Source organism: Papio anubis, chromosome 15 (genome assembly GCF_008728515.1).
Source record: "Papio anubis isolate 15944 chromosome 15, Panubis1.0, whole genome shotgun sequence".
Taxonomy (NCBI): domain Eukaryota; kingdom Metazoa; phylum Chordata; class Mammalia; order Primates; family Cercopithecidae; genus Papio; species Papio anubis.
In genome coordinates this window covers 13,139,746-13,152,794 of record NC_044990.1, presented here as the reverse complement: position 1 = coordinate 13,152,794, position 13,049 = coordinate 13,139,746, and the positions used below count along the sequence as shown (strand labels likewise).

The 13,049-nt window shown below is 42.0% G+C and overlaps 1 long non-coding RNA gene across 6 annotated transcripts in view; it reads left to right on the top strand.

Moving 5' to 3' along the window:
- Nucleotides 1-13,049, top strand: part of LOC103879164 — an 83,201-nt gene that overhangs the window by 19,238 nt on the left and 50,914 nt on the right. For 3 of the 6 annotated variants that reach the window (XR_004178648.1, XR_004178646.1, XR_004178649.1), the window contains one exon: nucleotides 6,103-6,296. The exons of the other annotated variants lie outside the window; for them this stretch is intronic. This is a non-coding gene — a long non-coding RNA (uncharacterized LOC103879164). The remainder of the gene's footprint in view (nucleotides 1-6,102; nucleotides 6,297-13,049) is intronic. 6 annotated transcript variants of the gene reach the window in all.

The following is a 13,049-nucleotide window of genomic DNA, read 5'->3' as shown; positions in this document are numbered from 1 at the left end:
GGACTGGGACAGGCAGACCCACCCTCAATCTGGGTGGGCATCATCTAATCAGCTGCCAGTGTGGCTAGGATAAAGCAGGCAGGGAAAGATGGAAGAGTAGAGTTGCTGAGTCTTCCAGCCTCCATCTTTCTCCCATGCTAGATTGTTCCTGCCCTCGAACATAAGACTCCATGTTCTTCAGTTTTGTACACTTGGACTTACATCAGTGGTTTGCCAGGGGCTTTCAGGTCTTTGGCCACAGACTGAAGGCTGCACTGACAGCTTCCCTACTTTTGAGGTTTTGGGACTCAGACTGATCCACCATTGGCTTCCTTGCTCCTCAACTTGCAGACGGCCTACTGTGGGACTTGACCTTGTGATCATGTGAGTGAGTTCTCCTTAATAAACTCCCTTTTGTATATACATATATCCTGTTAGTTCTGTCCCTCTAGAGAACCCTGAATAACACACGTATGTACACACATACATTCATCCACTCTATTCTCAGATCCTTCATAAAGGAGTTTCTTAATGGAATCAGAATAAATCATCATTCATGTTACTACCTTTTTCAACTAGATGGGAAGCAGTTTAAAACAGAGTATAATATCAGAATTACAGTGGGAAATAGAGCAATTGGACTCCATTATCCGAACTCAACAAGTCTTTGTGACTCATCCTCCTGGGTTGACTCGGATAACTGCTCATCTCAAATAATCTGTGATGAGAAATTTTTGCTAGTCATACTCAGTGAAGCTGTCTTGCCCGCACTGTCAGTGGGTGACTGGGTAGTGAATTACACAGTCAATGCTTTATTTTAACCAAGAGGTCATTTACTCACCAATATATTCATTAAATATTTATGAAATTCATATAGGCTTGTTTTGGCCATGAGAAATTCTGAAGTAGACATACTAGAAAAGTCCTAGGCCCTTAAAGCATAAGTGTAAATAAGGGAGGTTTGACCCAGTGCTGACGTGGTAAGTCTTTTGAGCTTAGGGAACTTGGTCTTTAAGCTGGATGGGGCTCACTCATTTGAGTTGCAAAATTGATTTCTTATATAGCGGTATACGATTTTTCTGGCTACTGATATGACTGTGGCTATAAAAGGCAGCAAAGCTACAGTTCTCAGGTTTTCTGATACGGTATATGTCTCACTTTAGTGGCTTGTCAATACCACCAACTTTGGGCATACTATTGTAAGCTTCAAAGAGAATCAGTGGGAGCTGCATTTGTTCCCAGCACCCCTCCCTGATTTATATCTTATGCAATGCTCATTAGCTGCTTTTGGAGTAAAACAAAGAAAAAGTAACCTTGAACTGAATCCACATTGCTATTCTCTCCCATCCTCTAATCTGAAACAGTCCTCTTGGTTTGACTCTTCTATGTGCTTGGAATGCAAAGATCACCTAGCTGGAGTCCCTTCCCCTAAGAAATCTTGAGATATCAATAAATAAAACACACACACACACACTCATCCCCAAGAAATCTTGAGATATCAATAAATAAAACACACACACACACACTCATCCACACATACATAAAAATACATATAAGATGTCATGAGAGTACGAGGAGAGAGTAACTCATTCTCTTAGGGGTGGGTGGGGGGAAGAGTAGAAAAGAAGAAAGGGCATTTGAGAATTCTCCTTGACCTGAGTCTTGAAGATTGATAAGAAATTCTTCAGACTGTCTAGGAATGAATGACAACACAGGCAGAGGAAACAGGGTGTGAAAGACAGAGCCTCATGGAGTATAACATGTTCAACCTGTGGTTGTAGGACGTTGGTTGATACCTAGGATAAATGAAGTTCCCCAGAAAGATAGAAGGCAGTTAGAACTCACAAAGAAGAATGATTGGAAACACTAACATTCAGTGAGATGAGAACCCTGAAAAACACTCAAAAGGAACATTCTACAGGTATGGGGAGGACCAGCAAAGGGCAATATTGAAGAAGCCCAGGAAAGAGACGTTGAGTGGAAGGCACCCATTGAGTTGACACTGAGTTGATCACTAGTTTTCTTGGCAGGATGCCAAGGTCATAGTTCACAAAGTTATGAGGGCTGGGAGAAGCAAAAATGCAGACAACGATGTAGGCTAGTTGCTATAGTTTGCATATTTGACCCTCCTAACGTCATGTTGACATTTGATCCCCAGTGTTGGAGGTGGGGCCTAATGAGAGGTGTCTGGGTCATGGGAGTAGAAGCCTTATGAATGGTGTGGTGTCATCCTCACCATAATGAGTCAGTTCTTGCTCTATTTGTTCCTGCCAGTGCCTGCTGTGAAAAAGAGCCTGGCACCTCCCCAACCCCTTGCTTCCTTTCTCACCATGTGAGCTCAGTACATGCTGGCTTTGCTTCACCTTCCACCATGAGGGGGCAGCCTGAGCTCCTCATTAGAAGCAGATGCTGGTGCCATGTTTCTTGTACAGCCTGCAGAACAGAACTGTGAGCTGAATAAGCCTGTCTTCTTTATCAATTACCCAGGCTCAGGTGTTCCTTTGGAGCAATGCAAATGGACTATGGCATTATTCTTGTAGAAGGCTACTTTTGCACAAGAAGTAGCCTTCAACAAAAAGAGAAGGATGGGATGATACTTAGAAAGGATGCATACAACACATGCCATTTACTTTAAAGAATTCCTGTGAGAAAGAAGTCAGAAAGGAGGACAAAGTTAAAGAAAAATGTAAAAAACAAGTTGCTTACTGGGGGAACACCAGGGAAGCACCAAGTTTTGGTGGAGGACTGAGCTGGAGGGGAGGGGATTGAGGCTCCAAGACAGAACTGAAGGAGGTAAACACAGGTGAAGTTGAAAACAATGGAAGATGCTGAGGGTCCTGGCCTGCTGGCAGCTATTTTATATGGCAAGGAGGAGGTAGAATAAGGATTATCTTAAGATTTTCAGACATCAGAAACAAATGAGGAGAGTCTTCTGAAGGAAGAAGGGCAATGAAATAAGGCTAAGTCTGGCCCTGGAGATGAACAAGATTTTGTACCTTTCAAGTGAGGAAGAAGGAAGACCAAAAGGATCCCCTCTCCTGATAAATCCTCTACTTTCCAGGGGAGAAAAGCAGGGTCTAGACTGACTTTGCCAATTGGACTATTTTCTGACAAACTTGAGTACCTTTGGTGCCTTTATTCACGAAGTTTTACATTTGAATAATTCAAAATACATTATAAAATATTTGGTTTTTAAAATACAATATCACAGGAATTGTAATCAACAATAAAAAATAGACTTTAAGATAGAGCCATGAGTAAAAATTACTTACGAATGTAATTGAAGGGACAAAGTACAACAGAAAGCACACAAAGGCTTATTTTTACCTATCCAGCAAAGCCTTGGTAGATTTGTGCTTTCAATACTACATATTTTACTTCTCATTGCAACTGATATTCATGAAATGCAGTGATACCAGGATAACAGCAAATTTAAAAAGATGAAGTATCTTTCCCTTAATTAATGTCTACAAAGAGATTTAATGATGAAAAGTGTCATTAACTGCCAAGTATTATTAATTATTTTTGCAGCAAGAGGCAGAGAGTCCTCATTATATTATATACTGTTTTAAATATTATAAAATATTTTCAAAATAAGTTTAAAAATTATAAACAAGCCAAATAAAAAGGCATTTTTGTTTCTAGGTGAAATAAAGATCAAAATACAAAGGAAAACTCATTTACATCATACACAAGGAGCCTTCAAAATACACCCCCAAGACACCCGGTGCTCTGTTCTTTTTCTGTATTCCTTGTATGTCTGCAATTTGCATAAACTGAAGCAAGTTTCTACTTACACTTTGACACAAATGTTAATCCTGTCTGCTGGCAAACACACACTGGGATCTTAACTGTCTCAACCCTGTCTACTCACCTTCTGTGGGGCTGTTCCCCGTGAACTGGGGTTCTGAACCAGCTTCTAAAATTCCCTGGTTTTAGTGGAGAAAAATCTCAGAACCATTTGTAACCTCTGGGTCAGGTCTATTTCAGAGTCAATCTCCATTGCAGTTCCAGGTTGGTCTAGACTTAACAGCCCAACACTTATTTAATTGAACACTTATTTTATGCCATGTATTGTGCAAGCTCCTGCTCTTGAGCTATATACATTGTTGACCAGATAACTTTAATTCCCTAATTACTATTTTATTGTAGGCCATGCTTTAAATTTTCTTGTGAGAGAGGGTCCAAGTAGGAGACCAGCTGGCAGGAGAAAATATTGAACTATTCATTTTTTTCTCTCCTTTATAAAAATATATTTTTTTAATTTAATAGGGTTTTGGGAAACAGGTGGTGTTTGGTCACATGAATAAGTTCTTTAGTGGTGATTTCTGAGATTTTGGTGTACCCATCACCCAAGCAGTGTACACTCTACCCAATGTATAGCCTTTTATCTCACCCTTCTCCCTGAGTACCCAAAGTCCATTGTATCATTCTCATGCCTTTGCATCCTCATAGCTCAGCTCCCAATTATGAGTGAGAACATATAAGGTTTGCTTTTTCCATTCCTGAGTTACTTCACTTCAAATAATAGTCTCCAATTCCATCCAGGTTGAACTTTTTCATTTTTTATGTTTCTCCGAATGCCTATCAACTCTAACCATTTATGGAATTAACTTGGCTACTCAAGGGATCAGATGTGTTTCTGGGGTTGCATCCCCATTGCTCCTGCATTTAGCTTCCTGGCTGGCTAGTTGTTTGCTTGGATTCCGCCCAGTGCAGATGGCAGCATCTCTACCTCAGAGGCGGATGACACATGGTTTACTAATCCTCCCTCAAGTTGCAGCTTTGCTTCTAGAGCTGATTTTCTGGGAGTCCAAATAATTATGCTTCACCTGTGCTATGTACTCCTTAATTACATTATTTTCTTAGTTATGCTTGATGACAAAGTTATCAAAATTCAACACACTCAAAACCAAAATAAAATCTGGGAGCAAAATGTCTTTTGCTGCATCACCACAGTAAGTTATAAAGAGGACACGGCACACATTTCCAGGAGGGGAAGTAACTAGACCCTTGGTTAAAACCACTCTGAGAGTTGGCTACTTTTGGAACTAAATAGGGAAAGTTCTAGAAAAACTAAGTGTGCCCAGGGAATAACAACACATGAAGGCAGGGTGACAGGCAAGTGACAAGTGACGGAGAAAACAGTCACAATAATGGTGCTTAGTGAAGCTGAAGGCAATTTCCACTTTTTAAAAATTGTTCCTTCTTCTTCCCTTTCTTCTCCACATCTTCCTTGTCTCATCTCCCTTTCCTTTCTCTTCCTCTATCTTTTCTTCCTCTTCTTCTGTCCTCCTCTTCCTTCTTCCTTTGCTTCTCTTCTTCTTTCATTTCCTTCTTTTCCCTCCTCTTTCTCCTGCTTTTTCTTTTGCTTATGCTTTTCCTCTTTCTTTTCTGCTTCCCACTTTCTCTTTTTTCCATCCTAGCACGCACTCAATCAATATTTCTTGACTTGATGAGTATGAAAGCTTTGATATATGTACCAGGTAAGGTTTAGAGACACATTTAAAGATACTGATGTTTTGATCAAAGATGCTGCCCTCCACTTTTTCTTTGATTGTGTCCGTGGAGTTTCAATGGGACTTGCTCACATCTGGACTATCTCATATTAACATGAAGAGTTTCATTTCAAATATATAAGTAAATTTTCATTCAAGAAAGCACACTATAATATGGTGAGAGTCCTTACTATTTTCCAAGTGAAGCAGTGTTTCTACTCATGATTTGTTTGGGAGTTCTTATTGGCCAGGCAATCCTCAGAAACCTGACTCTAATTGTCACTTCTGTCTAATTTATTCTTACATATCCCATCACTGGAAAGTGACCAAACCTGCTAGAAAATTTCTCAATATAGGAAATGGCAGTGTCTGCTTCAACTGATGAGGTTATCAGAACTGGCTTTACATATAGGCAGCATGGAAGTATGATTTGAATAACATGATATAAGATACATTGGGGCACTACTCGGTCTCTCACTGCTAATTCCCCTTCCAAAATGTCTGGAATACCACTATGAAAAATTCGACTTTGGGGTCCCTCTCTCCGATTCAGTCTAGGCAAAATTGCCTGATCAAGTAACTCTTTCAAGGGCAACAGGGGCTCATTACTGTCTTTTCTCTCCAGACACTGGAAAATTCCTACCTTCCTACAGAAGACGTGAAATTGAGGAAAAAAGAAGCAATACCAAGTTGCATTAGGAGCCACGAAAGCCAGGCTTTGCCAACTTTACAGTTTGGGGCAGGTTGGCTGTTAGCTGGAATGCCATCTGGGTATTGAGGACCTTGCCCATTAAACAGGAGCTCCTATTTAATGTCTTGGTAAGAGGAAGCACCACAATCACTATGTTAGTGCTTCCAGGTCAAGGTATTTCCATTGTGATGACATTAGGGTGCAGTTCTCTGCAAAATAGTGCTGTTTTAAGCTGTCTAAGTGTGAGATTATGTATTACAACAGGGAGCTTTTTTTTTGCTTATTATCTTTTGTAAGACACCAAGGATGAAAGATACTTACTTCATCAAGGTAAGTGAGCCGTTTAGTGCCACTGAATATCTTACCCCTGTGGCTCACCATAGAAACCCAGCCTGGGTATTTTATTGCCTTCTGTACAGATATATTGAAATGAGATGCTCATCACCACAGGTTTCTTGCCACTCTACATATCCGTATTCACTCTCTGAGCTGGAGTTGTCTTCCTAAGGGTAATGTGAGAAGGATTTTCTTTCCAATATCCCCAGATTTATAGGGTTTCTATTTTACAAGACCTTATGGCACATATTTAGCTAGAGGCAGGTAAAACGAAAAAAGATAAAAAAGTCTAGCACCACCAGAGAAGAAAGGGATTGAAATATAAGCAGATGATTTGTAGTGTAGAAAGAAAAGTGGAACCTCTTTGTTGCTGATGGTCTAGTGATTGTAGCACAAATTTCTGTGGATTGAAGCAATGGCTCGTTTGTACTGAGAAAAGGTGCTTTAGATTAATTTTAGAAACTTCAATACTGCAATGTGCTAAATTTTAATTATTTCACTTCCTGCTTGGTATATTAATGTTGTGATTACCCTTGAAAGAGTATTACCGATGATGATTTATGCAAAACCCAGTCAGCTCCACAGCTCCATCAGTTTCAATTAAAACAAGCCACAGAGGAGGTGTGCTGCGGCCCTGGTGCCTGTGATCACCATTGCTCCCACAAGCAGGTACAGTCCGTTTACTTAAAGCATTACCTTTGGTTTTCATTCTGGAACCATCTCCTCCATGGCATAACTCACCAGTGAGAAAGGAAACTGTAGAGATTTGGTCTGCTGGACTTGGATTCAGACTGAAACCATTCAGGGAAATGTATTTCATCTGTACTTCTCTGCTGATACAGGATATTCGGCGCCAACCCTTCCCTTTTTTGAACTGTTTGACAGCTGAACTGGCCAAAAGAAACTATTGACCAGTTAGCATTTTCTGATTTCAATTAACGACATTTGGTCAGTCTCTGGGCACTGGGGTCATCTGGAGTTAATCATAAAGTATGCGCGTTCTCTAAAACGAAGCCCTGGCCTCGAAGCTCATTTATCTCAATGACTTCAACTATCCAGAGGTCATAGGGTTTTTCGTGGTGCGTCCCCAGCACCCAGTGGCTCTAATTACTAATTTGGCTGCACAGTTATTGAAATCTCCTTTCTACCTGGCAGCCCTTCCTAAATCTAGTCCAGCAGTGTCGCTGAGTTTGCCTGCCAGGTCCAGGAGGGGCTCTTCTTTCTGAGTACCAGAGAGACAGGCAGCCAAACCTGATTTCAATGGCAGTTCCATTTTAATCATATTTGGAAATTCTTGACTATAGGCTTCTCATTTATAAAGTCCAAGGAGTCCTACCTGCCAAGTGAGAGCTCTCTGGACAGCTTGCCAAGAGCAGAAACTGATTCCTGGCAAAGACAGGAAAACGCATGTGCTGTCCTCTTTTTTTCACGAGACAAAACGCTGGGACGGAATCGTAGAATCTTGGAGCTGGGAGACTGAAGCCTCCCCAGGGCTCATGCATGGTCTCCAGTGGACTCTTCTTTCCAAATTCATCCCCTGCACTCTCTTCTTCCTCAGTCTATACTGAGCAAACACACTTGAAGGTACCAAGAGCCTTCCTACCACATGGCCTTTGCCCTGGCTGCTCTCTCCATCCGAAAAGCTTTGCTCCTGTATGTTGAACGGTCAGGTTTGTTTGTTTGTTTGTTGTAATCCTTTAGGTCTGATATCGTTTGGTTGTATGTCCCCACCCAAATCTCATCTCAAATTGTAATCCCCATAGTCTCCACATGTTGAGAGAGGGACCAGATGGGAGGTGATTGCATCATGGGGGCAGTTTTCCCCATGCTGTTGTTGTGATAGTGAGTGAGTTCTCATGAGATCTGATGGTTTTAGAAAGCAATTTTCCCTGCTCTTGCTTGCCCCCTCTCACCTGCTGCCATGTAAATTGTGCCTACTTCCCCTTCCACCATGCTTCTAAGTTTCCTGAGGCCTCCCCAGACATGCAGAACTTTGAGTCAATTAAACCTCTTTTCTTTATAAACTACCTAGTTTGGGGCAGTTGTTTGTAACAGTGTGAGAATGGACTAATACAGCTAATTGGTATATAAAGACACTTGAAAATGTGGAAGGGACTTTGGAACTGAGTAACAGGCAGAGGTTGGAAAAGTTTGGAGGGCTCAGAAGAAACAGGGGGATGTGGGAGAGTTTGGAACTTCCCAGAGACTTGTTGAATGATTTTGACCAAAATGCTGATAAAGATGTGTACAATGAAGGCCAAGCTGAGGTGGTCTCAGGTGGAGATGAGAAACTTCTTGGGAACTGGAGCAAAGGTCACTCTTGCTACACTTTAGAAAAGAGACTGGTGGCATTTTGCCCCTGCACTAGAGATCTGTGGAACTTTGAACTTGAGACAGATGACTTAGGGTATCCGGCAGAATAAATTTCTAAGCACCAAAGCATTCAAGAGTTTATCTGGTTGATTTTGAAAACATTCAGTCTTATGCATTCACAACAAGATAGTTTGAAATTGAAACTCATGTTTAAAAGAGAAGCAGAGTGTAAAAGTTTGGAAAATTTGCAGCCTGACCATGTAGTAGAAAAGCAAATCCCATTTTCTGGGGAGGAATTCAGGCCAGCTGCAGAAATTTGCATGAGTAATGAGGATCCAAATGTTAAGAGCCAAGATGATGGGGAAAATGTCTCCTGGGCATGTCAGAGGTCCTCATGGCAGCCACTCCTGTCACAGGCCTGGATGCCTAGGAAGGACAGAACAAATGGTTTTATGGGCAAGGCCCAGGGACCACTGCTCTGTGGAGCCTCGGGACATGGTGTCCTGCATCTCGTGGCTAAAAGGGGCCAAGGTACAGTTCAGGCCATTACTTCAGAGGGTGCAAGCTCCAAGCCTTGGCAGCTTTCAGGTGGTGTTGGACCTGTGGGTAAAGAATTGAAGTTTGGGAACCTCTGCCTACATTTCAGGGGATGTATAGAAGTGTCTGGATGTCTAGGCAGAAGTTTGCTTCAGGGGTGGAGCACTCATGGAGAACCTCTGCTAGGGCAGTGTGGAAGGAAAATGTGGGGTTGGAGCTCCCACACAGAGTCCCCATTGGGGCATGGCCTAGTGGATCTGTGAGAAGAGGGTCACTGTCCTCAGACCCCAGAATGATAGATCCACTAACAGTTTTCACTGTGCACCTGTAAAAGCTGCAGACACTCGACACCAGCCATGAAAGCAGCCTGGGCAGGAGGTTGTACTCTGCAAAGCTACAGGGGCAGAGATGCCCAAGGCTGTGAGAGTCAACTCTTTGTGTCAGTGTTCCCCGGATGTGAGACATAGAGTCGAAGGAGATCATTTTGGGGCTTTAAGATTTAATGACTGCCCTGCTTGATTTTGGCCTGGCATAGGGCCTATAGACCCTTTGTTTTGGCCAATTTCTCGCATTTGGAATGTGAATATTTATCCAATGCCTGTACCCTCATTGTATCTTGGAAGTAACTAACTTATTTTTTATTTTACAGACTCATAGGTGGAAGGGACTTGACTTGTCCCAGATGAGGCCTTGGACTTGGAGTTTTGAGTTAACGCTGGAATGAATTAAGACTTTGGGGAACTGTTGGGAAGGCATGAGTGTGTTTTGAAATGTGAGGACATGAGATTTGGGAGGGGCCAGGGGCAGAATGATATGGTTTGACTCTGTGTCCCCACACAAATCTCATCTCAAATTGTAATCCCCATAATCCTCACATGTCAAGGGAGGGACCAGATAGGAAGTGATTGGATCATGGGGGTGGTTTCTCTCCATACTGTTCTCGTGATGGTGAGTGAGTTTTCATGAGATCTGATGGTTTTATAAGACAGTTTTCTCTGCTCTTGCTGGCTCTCTCTTGCTTGCCACCATGTAAGATATGCCTACTTCCCTTTTTACCGTGATTGTAAGTTTCCTGAAGCCTCCCAGCCATGTGGAACTGTGAGTCAATTAAACCTCTTTTCTTTATAAATTACCCAGTCTGGGGAATGTCTTGATGGCAGTGTGAAAATGGACTAATGCAAGATTTGTACTCAAATGTTTCTTCCTTAGAGGCCTTTGACCACCATATTATTCTCTACCACTAATTGTTTATTTCCTCGATGGTACATACCTTCGTTTGCAAGTTTACCTCTGTGCTGTCTGACCCTCCTGCTACAGTGTGGAGGAACTTTTCAGGAAGGCTCATTTGCCATGATGTGTCCAGCATTGAGCACAGAGCTGGGATGACAGTGTTACCATTTTTGTTCTCTATGTTCATGAAAGTGATCCCTTATGTTTCAATCTTGTTATAATTCCCATTCCTACTCATTCAACAGGTATTTATTTATTTGCTACTATATGAACCATTCACTAAAAGGCACTTTTCAAGACAGATTCTGATTGATACTTCTTGTGGAGGGTAAGGGCAGCTTGGTTTGCTCTGTGTGGACTTGGATTTGAGATCTACTATGCTCATATCAGGGGTTAGCATTTGTTCTCAAAAAGAAGGGAAGTGTGGTTAATTAGTGTGATAATGGTTAAAGCGGTCTGTCACCGCTTTCCTGGACAAGCTGTCATGCTGTATTCTGGTGAGTACCACCCTCTGCCTTGGGATAATGAGGCCAGGAAAGCCACTGGCAAGTGGAGTTGACAAGTTAGGTTCATGACACTCACTCACATGGTAACCTGTGCTATCCCTGTATTTGTTTCTTGTAATTGCCTCTTTTGTTAAAATTTAGTTGCAGTATGATCAGTTTTTGTCCTTTTTCTTCAACTATCAGTACTTGTACAGTTTCATTCTGTCTTTTCAGCCCAACTCTTGAAACAATGCACACTTTTTGTGACACTCACAACAGTAATGTTGACTTCTCCTTATCTCTCTTTCCTTGTTCTATTCTTTACTGTGGCAGATGGTCAGGCCACCACTGAAGTTCTCTGCCCTTATCCACAGACAAGGAAGTCACGTTCTAGGTATCTTTAGTGTGCCTTCCTCTGCCTCCCTACTGGCCTGACCAGAAAGCCCATTACTGTGTATCTATCTGCAGTGTCACCTGAACAAAGGGACAATGCTTGAGACCTATAGAGGGGCTAAGGACACCATTTTTGTCATGAGGTAGATGCTGCAGTCCTGGTTCTCCCACTTCCTGGCTTTGTAAGCTGATGCAGGTCGTAAATGTTCTGAGTTTTGATTTCCAGTAAGATGGAAATAATTAAAACCTCATGGTTATTATTGTGAGAATTAAATAGATAATGTATAATAAACATTTATACATAAACTATGTATAATAAGCTATTAGCACAGTTTTGGCATATATAATGTAGAAAACAAACACATCTATATCTTTAGAAGAGTGTCGGGAAGTTATTCACCCTCAATTAACCAAAGCCTAAACGTGCACCATTAGCAATTTTCTCCTTTGAAATAGCATTCTTTTTTGTGGTCCTTCATGGAAATAAATATACTATTGGGACATTGTATTTATCAAGGTTCTGACAGGAAACAGATGGCATGCTTCAAACATTTTCACTAGAAAGATTTGAATAAAATGTGCTAACAGTATTGAAGGAGCTCATCAGGAATGGGGAGGCACCCAGGGCACCTGACAGCAAAAACTTATACTTCCCTTTGGTAATAACAGGTTTCAATTTCAATAGCAGTGAACAATAGAGGATGCAACTTCAATTCATTGTTTGAGCCCCTACCCTGTGTCAAGTCAGGCACTAGGCTATTTGGTGATTCTAAAAGAGCTTGTAGTTAAGTTGTGAGGAGAGAACACGCAAGCTACTAACTGTGCAGTAGCCCTTAAACTTCAGTTTGCAGCACAAGCAGGTGCAGGACTTGTTAAAAGACAGATTGCTGGACCCCAGCCCCTGGGTTTCTGAATCAGTGGTTCTGGGGTATGACCTGAGAGTTTGCATTTCCACCTCCCTGGCTGATTCTGATGCTGCTGGATCAGGAACACAATTTGAGGAACCATTAAATTATGACAGTATAACAAGATACTATAACAAGATATAGACTGTCCCTATAGATTCCAGGGAAGAGGCCACAAATTTGGAGAGAAATAGGTAGCAGACCACTTACACAGAAGAGGCTAAGAGCATGTAAAGCTGGCTTTGTAACTTAGCTCACTATCCCCTTCAGAGTTGTTTTAGTTAGGTTAGGGAATGGATCCGAGCGGCCCACAGTAAGGACTACTTTAAAGAGAATCAGCAGAGTACCTTGGCCAAGAGACAAAGAATAGTCAGTTTTCAAAAAACCCATCTGGGCCGGGCATGATGGCTCAACCCTGTAATCCCAGCACTTTGGGAGGCCAAGGCAGGTGAATCACGAGGTCAGGAGATCAAGACCATCCTGGCTAATATAGTGAAACCCCGTCTCTACTAAAAATACAAAAAAATTAGCCAAGTGTGGTGGCGGGGGTGTGTAGTCCCAGCTACTCAGGAGGCTGAGGCAGGAGAATGGCATGAATCTGGGAGATGGAGCTTGCAGTGAGCCGAGATCGCGCCACTGCACTCCAGCCTGGGTGACAGAGCAAGACTCCGTCTCAAAAACA